At 47.9% G+C, this 8,330-nt stretch overlaps 1 pseudogene; it reads right to left on the reverse strand.

The window, feature by feature from the left end:
• Positions 1-5,103: 5,103 nt before the first annotated feature.
• On the reverse strand, positions 5,104-6,709 carry LOC105550532 (annotated as a pseudogene).
• Between the last annotated feature and the right edge of the window lie 1,621 nt (positions 6,710-8,330).

Consider the following 8,330-nt stretch of genomic DNA (forward strand, 5'->3'; position numbering starts at 1 on the left):
GTATGTCCCCTTATAACACCCCAATACTGCCAGTCAAGAAATCAGATGGGTCATACTGGCTAGTACAGGACCTTCGAGCTATCAACCAAATAGTCCAGACTATCCACCCTATTGTGCCCAATCCTTACACCATTCTTAGCAAGATTCCATACAATCATCAATGGTTTACTGTAATAGATTTGAAGGTTGCTTTCTGGGCATGTCCCCTGACTGAAGATAACCGAGATATATTTGATATATTTGAGTAGGAGGATCCCCACTCAGGGCAGAAACAACAATATCAATGGACAGTCTTGCCCCAAGGGTTTACAGACTCCCCTAATCTTTTTGGTCAAATTTTAGAACAAGTACTAGAAAGAGTTGTCATCCCAGAACAAATATGCCTTCTTCAGTACGTGGATGACATTCTTATATCTGGTGAAGATATAGAGAAGGTAACTGACTTCTCTACACATATTCCTAAACATCTGCAGTTTGGGGGGCTACAGTCTCAAAAAGAAAGTTTTAGTATGTAGATCCCAAAGTTAAATATTTAGGCCACTTAATAAGTGCAGGCAAGTGAAGAATAGGGCCTGAACAAATCGAGGGAGTAGTGTCCCTACCCTTGCCTCAAACTAAACAAGAACTCAGGAAATGTTTAGGGTTAGTCGGATACTGCCACTTATGGATTGACTCATATGCACTACACAGTAAACTGTTATATCAAAAACTTGCCCAGGAGAAGCCCAACCATCTCCTGTGAATTTCTGAGGAAGTTGATCAAGTCGAGAAGCTGAAGGAAAGGCTCATAACTGCCCCCGTTTTATCCTTACCCTCCCTAGAAAAGCCATTCCACCTTTTTGTTAATGTGGACAGTGGGGTAGCTTTAGGAGTGCTGACTCAAGAACACAGAGGCTGCTGGCAGCCTGTAGCCTATCAAAGGTCTTAGACCCAGTAACTTGTGGATGGCCCCAATGCATCCAGTCCATCGCGGCTATGGCAATACTAGTTGAGGAAAGCAGAAAGCTAAGCTTTGGAGGAAAATTGACAGTAAGCATGCCTTACCAAGTTAGAACTATCTTAAATCAGAGAGCAGGGAGATGGCTTACTGATTCAAGAATTTTAAAGTATGAGACCATTCTGTTAGAAAGGGATGATTTAACATTGACCACTGATAATTCACTCAACCCAGCAGGTTTCCTAATAGGGAATCCAAATCTAAGGAGGGAACACATTTGTTTAGATTTAATTGATTATCATACAAAGGTTTAACCAGACCTAAGAGAAACCCCCTTCTGGACTGGATGGCACTTATTCATAGATGGTTCCTCCCAGGTGATTGAGGGAAAAAGACAAAATACGTATTCACTGATTGATGGAGAAACTCTTGTAGAAATAGAGTCAGGAAAACTGCCCAACAGTTGATCTGCTCAAACGTGTGAGCTGTTTGCACTCAGCCAAGCCTTAAAGTACTTACAGAACCAGGAAGGAACCATCTATACTGATTCCAGGTATGCCTTTGGAGTGGCCCATATGTTTGGGAAAATTTGGACTGAACGAGGTCTCATTAATAGTAAAGGTCAAGACCTTGTTCACAAAGAGCTGATTACCTAAGTATTGAATAATCTTCAGTTGCCAGAAGAAACAGGTATTGTCCATGTTCTGGACACCACAAAAGCCTTTCTTTTGAAAGTCGAGGAAATAACCTAGCAGATCAGGTAGCCAAGCAGGCTGCTGTATCTTCTGAAATGCGCATTTTTCACTTAACTCCCTGCCTCCCTCCTCCTACTGTAATCCCCATTTTCTCTTCCACCAAAAAAGAAACACGAATAAAAATAGGCGCTAAAGAGAATTCAGAAGGAAAATGGATACTGCCAGACCAGAGAGCAGTTCTCAGAGTTTATGATTGTATAGAAATTTATACCCTGGCCAAACAGGTTACAGATAGTTGCTTAGTATTCAAGAAAACTAATAAACATACTATAAAAAGATTACCTCTTGGGGGAAGGAATCCAGGCTTAAGGCCATTCCAAAGTATCCATGTTGTTTACACAGAAATGCCTCCATTAGATCATCCAAAATATTTACTAGTGATAGTAGACCACCTCACTCACTGGGTCGAAGCTATCCCCTTTTCTAATGCAGCAGACAATAATGTAGTTAAGGCCCTAATTGAAAATATAGTATTATGGCCGGGCGCGGTGGCTCAAGCCTGTAATCCCAGCACTTTGGGAGGCCGAGACGGGCGGATCACAAGGTCAGGAGATCGAGACCATCCTGGCTAACCCGTGAAACCCCGTCTCTACTAAAAAATACAAAAAACTAGCCGGGTGAGAGTCCCAGCTACTCGGGAGGCTGAGGCAGGAGAATGGCGTAAACCTGGGAGGCGGAGCTTGCAGTGAGCTGAGATCCGGCCACTGCACTCCAGCCTGGGTGACAGAGCGAGACTCCGTCTCAAAAAAAAAAAAAAAAAGAAAAGAAAATATAGTACCCAGGTTTGGACTAATAGAAAAATTGACTCAGACAATGGAACTCATTTCACCAGGCACATTATTAAAAAGCTATCCCAAACATTAGACATTAGATGGGAATACCATACTCTCCTCAACAGGGAGAGTAGAAGGGATGAATCAGACTCTTCTACTGATTCACTCAACCCAGTTGGTTAAGTGGTCTTAGGCTTAACCAAATTAGTTTTCGAGACTCGATTGTCATGGACCAAGTGTCTTCCTTTTGCCCTGCTGACAATTCAAACTGCACCACGGAAAGATATTGGTCTTTCTCCTTATGAGATGCTCTACGGATTACCTTATTTGCACTCCACTGCTGATATTCCTACCTTTGAAACAAAAGATCAATTCCTTAAAAATTATATACTTGGTCTACTTCTGTTTTCTCTTATCTTAAAACTAAAGGTCTATTAGCATAGGCGCTGCCCTTGGAGTTCCTGGTGCATCAACATCAGCCTGGGGAGCATGTCCTCATTAAGAGCTGGAAAAAGTAAAAGCTTGAGCCAGCCTGGGAAGGTCCTTACTTAGTGCTCCTAACTACTGAAACCACCATCCGCACAGCAGAGAGGGTGGACTCACCACACCCGAGTCAAGAAAGCGCCACCCCCTCCAGAGTTGTGGGCCATAGTCCCAGGGGAAAACCCTACCAAACTAAAGCTAAGAAAAATTTAACTCTTTTTCATCTATTCTAATACTCTTTCTTCTTTCCTTGCTCTATTGCTGACCATCTAGTTATTAACATAACCAAGTCGATTTTGCCTTGAACTATTGCATTTGGTGCTTGCATTTTGCTGCTTGCCAAGTCCCTGTGGGGACTTGTTAAGTCAAAGACAGCCCTCTACTTTAAAAGAGTACCTCTGTGCCTCCTGGCTCTCCTCAGACTGGGCATTAGTGAATTGGGACCATTTAATCTGGGGAGATTTCGATAAAGACCCTAGTGGCAACCAGGTCTTTATCTTCCCCCCTTCATGTACAGCTTTTGTGCCATAGTTGGTCCAACATTCTGTTGACCACCAAAGAACAAGGATGGACTGTCCCAACCAGTTTTTGTAGTTTCCTAAAACCATACATTCATTTTACTAAAGGGACAGCCCCCTGCAACTGTCAACTAAACCAGTGCAATCCTATACAGGTTATTATCTTGAGCCCCCAAAGTTCTTCCCCTTTTCTAAACCGATTCTCTTCTTTAAGCCAGTTTTATGGTATGGAGGCTGAGGTTTCAGGGACAGACCCTATTGGATTCTTTGAAATGCATTTCTTTGATCCCCCACCACCTGCACCTTCCTCTAAGCCTTTTTCCAAAACCTGTCACAACGGAACCATTGCTCCTCCTCCATCTAACAACAAGGCCAAGATAGCGATGGTAGAAGTTAAAGACTTAAAACAAACTTTGGCAGTTGAGACAGGATACTAAGATGTACATGCCTGGTTGGAATGGATCAAATATTCCATCTGCACGTTAAACAAAAGCAATTGTTATGCTTGTGCGCATGGCAGGCCAGAGGCCCAGATTGTTCCCTTTCCACTAGGTTTGTCCTCCAGTCTACCAGGCATGGGTTGCATGGTAGTTCTTTTCCAGGATTCTACAGCCTGGGGTAACAAGTCGTGCCAAGCTCTCTCTCTGCTATATCCCAAAGTCTGATACCCTGCAGGTCAGCCACTGAAGGCCATCCAGCTTCCGTTTCCCAACACTAAGTTCACTTCATGTCTCCCATGACAGGGAGGAAACAGCGTTCCTTGGAGACCTGAAGGGACACAGTGAGCTTAAGAATTTTCTTTTCTTTTCTTTTCTTTTCTTTTCTTTTCTTTTCTTTCCCTCTCTTTCTTTCTTTCCTTCCTTCCTTCCTTCCTTCCTTCCTTCCTTCCTTCCTTCCTTCCTTCTCTTTCTTTCTTTCTTTCTTGATACCTGCTTGATTTATTCCAATCATTTAATAGTCAATGATGCAACTGTGATCCCAAAGTGTGCAAAGTTAAAGCCTTCAACTGCAGCTGAGGAGAGGGCAGGAACAGTACACCTGGGGATGGTGGTGAGTCAGGAATGACAGGCAGGTGGTCATGACCAGGGCAGCCTCCTCCCCAGGGACAAGGACAGGGAAGTGGCCTGAGGAGCAGGACCTGAGGGCAGCCCAGCGCCGGGGAAGGGGGCAGAGACTTCCCCTTGGCCTAGGTCAGGAGCTCAGAAGTGCCACATGAGGGGGCAGCAGCCCAGGAAGGGCCAGAGGCAGGGCCAGGAGAGCACCATTTCCTAGAGGGCTGGGGGCAGGGAGGTGCCCTACAGGAGAAGCCAGGAGGGGCTGCCTGCCCCTGGGGTGGGGGCCAGGCTGAAGCAGGCTGCAGCAAGAAAGACCTGAGGCAGGCACAGGGCCTAAGAACCCAGCTGACTGGGCTTGGTCGGTCTCCCAGGGCAGCCTGGACCAGAGAGCAGTCCTGACTCTGCAGGGGATGCCCAGTGAGGGGCCACAGACCCTTCTGGACCTCCCCTCCTCTCTCCCTAGAAAGGAGCTGGGGAGCCCAGAGTGCAAATCTGTGGACCACTCAGTTATGGAGGGAGACTGTGCCCGAAGGTGGACGCTGGGGTACATCCCCTCCAGCATCTCGGCCTCCACCGCTGTCCTCAGTACAGCCACTTCTGGTAAGAGCACAGGCCTTGTACGCCACCCTCAATCTGGGCCAACATGGTCCGCTTCTCAAACTTAAGCTCTCCTGAGTACATCATGGACCAAAGGACAGACAGCTGCGGGCCCCAGTATCCTGGCAGCCATGCTGGATGCCCGCTATGAGGTAGGGCGCGAACGTCTGAATGGACCCTTTGTCCTGGATGGAGCTGGAGATATCCTGCGCAATCTTCACCTTATCCCCCTCGATGAAGTATTGTTTCTGGCTGCTGCTGCTCTTCTCCATGGCATCCAGTGAGTCCATGCCCTGGTACTTCTTGAGCCACACCCCATCTGAGAAGAAGTACTCACTGGGGACCTCCGTGGTGGCAGCCAGCAGGGAGCCCATCATCACTGTGGAGGCTTCATGGGCCAGGGCCTTGACCATGTGCCCCACAGTCTGGATGCTGCCATCGGCTATTATAGGCACACCAAAGCGCCAGTCATACTCGGCCTACTTGTACACAGCAGTGCCCTGGGGCTGACCGCAGGCCATCACACCCTGGGTGATGCAGATGGAGCTGCAGCCCATGCCCACGCCAAGCCCTTCCATACCAGTGTCAATCAGGTTCTTGGCCTGGGCCGCTGTCACCATGTTTCCCCCAGTCACCTGGAGGTGGGGGTACTTCTGTTAGCACCATGGTGATCTGATACACTGAGCTCCCTTGGGAAGAGTCCAAGACTGTGGCGTTGACGCCCACCTGGGTGAGCAGGTCCAGGCGGTATTTGTCATCCTCACGGGTGCCCACAGCTGCCCCGCATCGCGGCTGCTCATGGGACTCCTTGGAGGCCGCAGGGTAGTCTCGGTTCTTCTTCAGGTTTTTGCGGGTGATGATGGCCACCAGCTCATCGCGATCACTGACGACAGGCAGCTTCCCTTTCCTGCTACACTGCAGGATCTCATTTGCCTCTTTCAACATCACACCTGCTGGAGCCACCACCAGCTCAGTCCTTGGTGTCATCTCCTCACTGGGGAGGGTGGTGTGGTCCTTCTCTGCAAGAACGTCGATGTCTCGGAAGGTGACGATGCCCACCAGCTTGCTGCCCATGGTGCCCGTCTCAGTGATGGGGATGCCAGAGAAGCCATGCCACACCTTGGCCTCTAGCACATCACCCACAGTGTGCGAGGGGCTCAGCGCCACGGGGTCCATGATGAAGCCCTGTTCAAACCTTTTGGCCTTCCGCACCTCCTTGGCCTGGAACTCCGGGGTGCAGTTTTGGTGAATGAAACCGATACCTCCCATCAGAGCCATCGCGATGGCCATGTCAGCCTCTGTCACAGTGTCCATGGGGGGAGGAGATGAGTGGCATCTTCAGCGTGATCTTCCAGGTCAGGGCTGAGCTCAGGTCCACCTTATCAGTTATGAAGTCTATGAGTCCTGGGAGAATCAGGAAGTCGTTGCAGGTGAGGCTGTGGGTGCTAGCGAAGGGCTGCTGCGCGGTGAGCCGGTCCTTGGGCATGTAGCAGGTGCTGCGGCTGATCAGGTAGTCCGCCATGCCGCCCGGAGACCCAGCCACCTGACATAAACACCTGCGTGGCTGCCAGCCGCTGCTGCTGCTGCTGCTGCTGCTGCTACTGCACCGTGGCCACGCTGTTGCCGCAGGACCGGCAGGCTCCAGCTTAAGAAATTTCTTTTCTTTTTTTTTGAGACGGAGTCTTACACTGTCGCCCAGGCTGGAGTGCAGTGGCACAATCTCGGCTCACTGCAAGCTCCGCCTCCTGGGTTTACGCCATTCTCCTGTCTCAGCCTCCCAAGTAGCTGGGACTACAGGCGCCCGCCACCTCGCCCGGCTAACTTTTTTTTTTGTAATTTTAGTAGAGACGGGGTTTCACCGTGTTAGCCAGGATGGTCTCGGTCTCCTCACCTCGTGATCCGCCCGCCTCAGCCTCCCAAAGTGCTGGGATTACAGGCATGAGTCACCGCGCGCGGCCAAGAATTTTCAAGAGCTTATCAGTCAGCCAGCCCTTGTTAATCCCCCAGAGGATGTGTGATGGTATTGTAGTGGACCTTTACTGGACACTGCCGAATAACTGGAGTGGTACTTGTGCTTTAGTCCAGTTGGCTATCCCTTTCACCCTGGCATTTCATCAACCAGAGGAAGGAAAAATAAGACATCATAAAGCAAGAGAAACCCCTTATGGGTCTTTCGACTCTCACGTCTTATTTAGACCCAATTGGAGTCCCACGGGGAATACAAGATCAACTTAAAGTCCAAAATCAAATAGCTGCAGGATTTGAGTCAATATTTTGGTGGGTGACAGTTAATAAAAATGTAGATTGGATAAACTACATTATTACAACCAACAGCGATTTATTAACTACACTAGAGATGCTATTAAAGGAATAGCTGAGCAATTAGAGGCTACTAGCCAGACGGCTTGGGAAAATAGGATAGCCTTAGACATGATATTAGCAGAAAGAGGAAGAGTTTGCGTCATGATTAAAACTCAATGTTGCACCTTCATCCCAAACAACACGGCCCCTAATGGAAGTAAAACAAAGGCATTGCAAGGTCTGACTGCTCTATCCAATGAGTTAGCCAGCGACTCAGGGGTAAATGACCACTTTACAGGATGGATAGAAAAGTGGTTCGGTAAATGGAAAGGAATAATAGCCTCCATTCTTAACTCCCTTGTAGCCATAATAGGTGTACTTATTCTTGCTGGGTGCTGTGTTATATCATGCATCTGTGGGTTGGTGCATAGGCTCATAGAAACAGCACTTACTAAGACCTCCCTTAACTATTCTCCACCTTAACCAGGGAAGCTCCTTCTTTTGGAAAATCAAGCAGAGCAACCAAGCAAAGACATGTTAAAGGAGTTTGAAGAGAAAGCTGTAAGGAAAAATGCAAGAGGAGGAAGTTGTTAAATACGAGTTATACATTTCTCTTCAAAGAATTAATATGTCAATATGTTCAATTCTCTGCCTTCTACTTTTAAACTTTACTTCCACATAAAGCAATCTTTTCCATTTACCTACTCCACCCTAACTCATTCCAATTACCTACTCCACCCTGATTCATTGTCCACCCTGACTCATTCCGATTTCCTACTCCACCCTGACTCATTCCGATTACCTGCTCTGTCATAACCATTTTTCCTGCCAAATCACTCACCCCATCACTCTCTTTAAATTAGCCAGTCAGAATTAGTTTAGCCTATGCCGTCTAACCCCAGTCAATAGGG

The sequence above is a fragment of the Mandrillus leucophaeus genome, unplaced genomic scaffold, assembly GCF_000951045.1.
Source record: "Mandrillus leucophaeus isolate KB7577 unplaced genomic scaffold, Mleu.le_1.0 Scaffold49, whole genome shotgun sequence".
NCBI lineage: Eukaryota > Metazoa > Chordata > Mammalia > Primates > Cercopithecidae > Mandrillus > Mandrillus leucophaeus.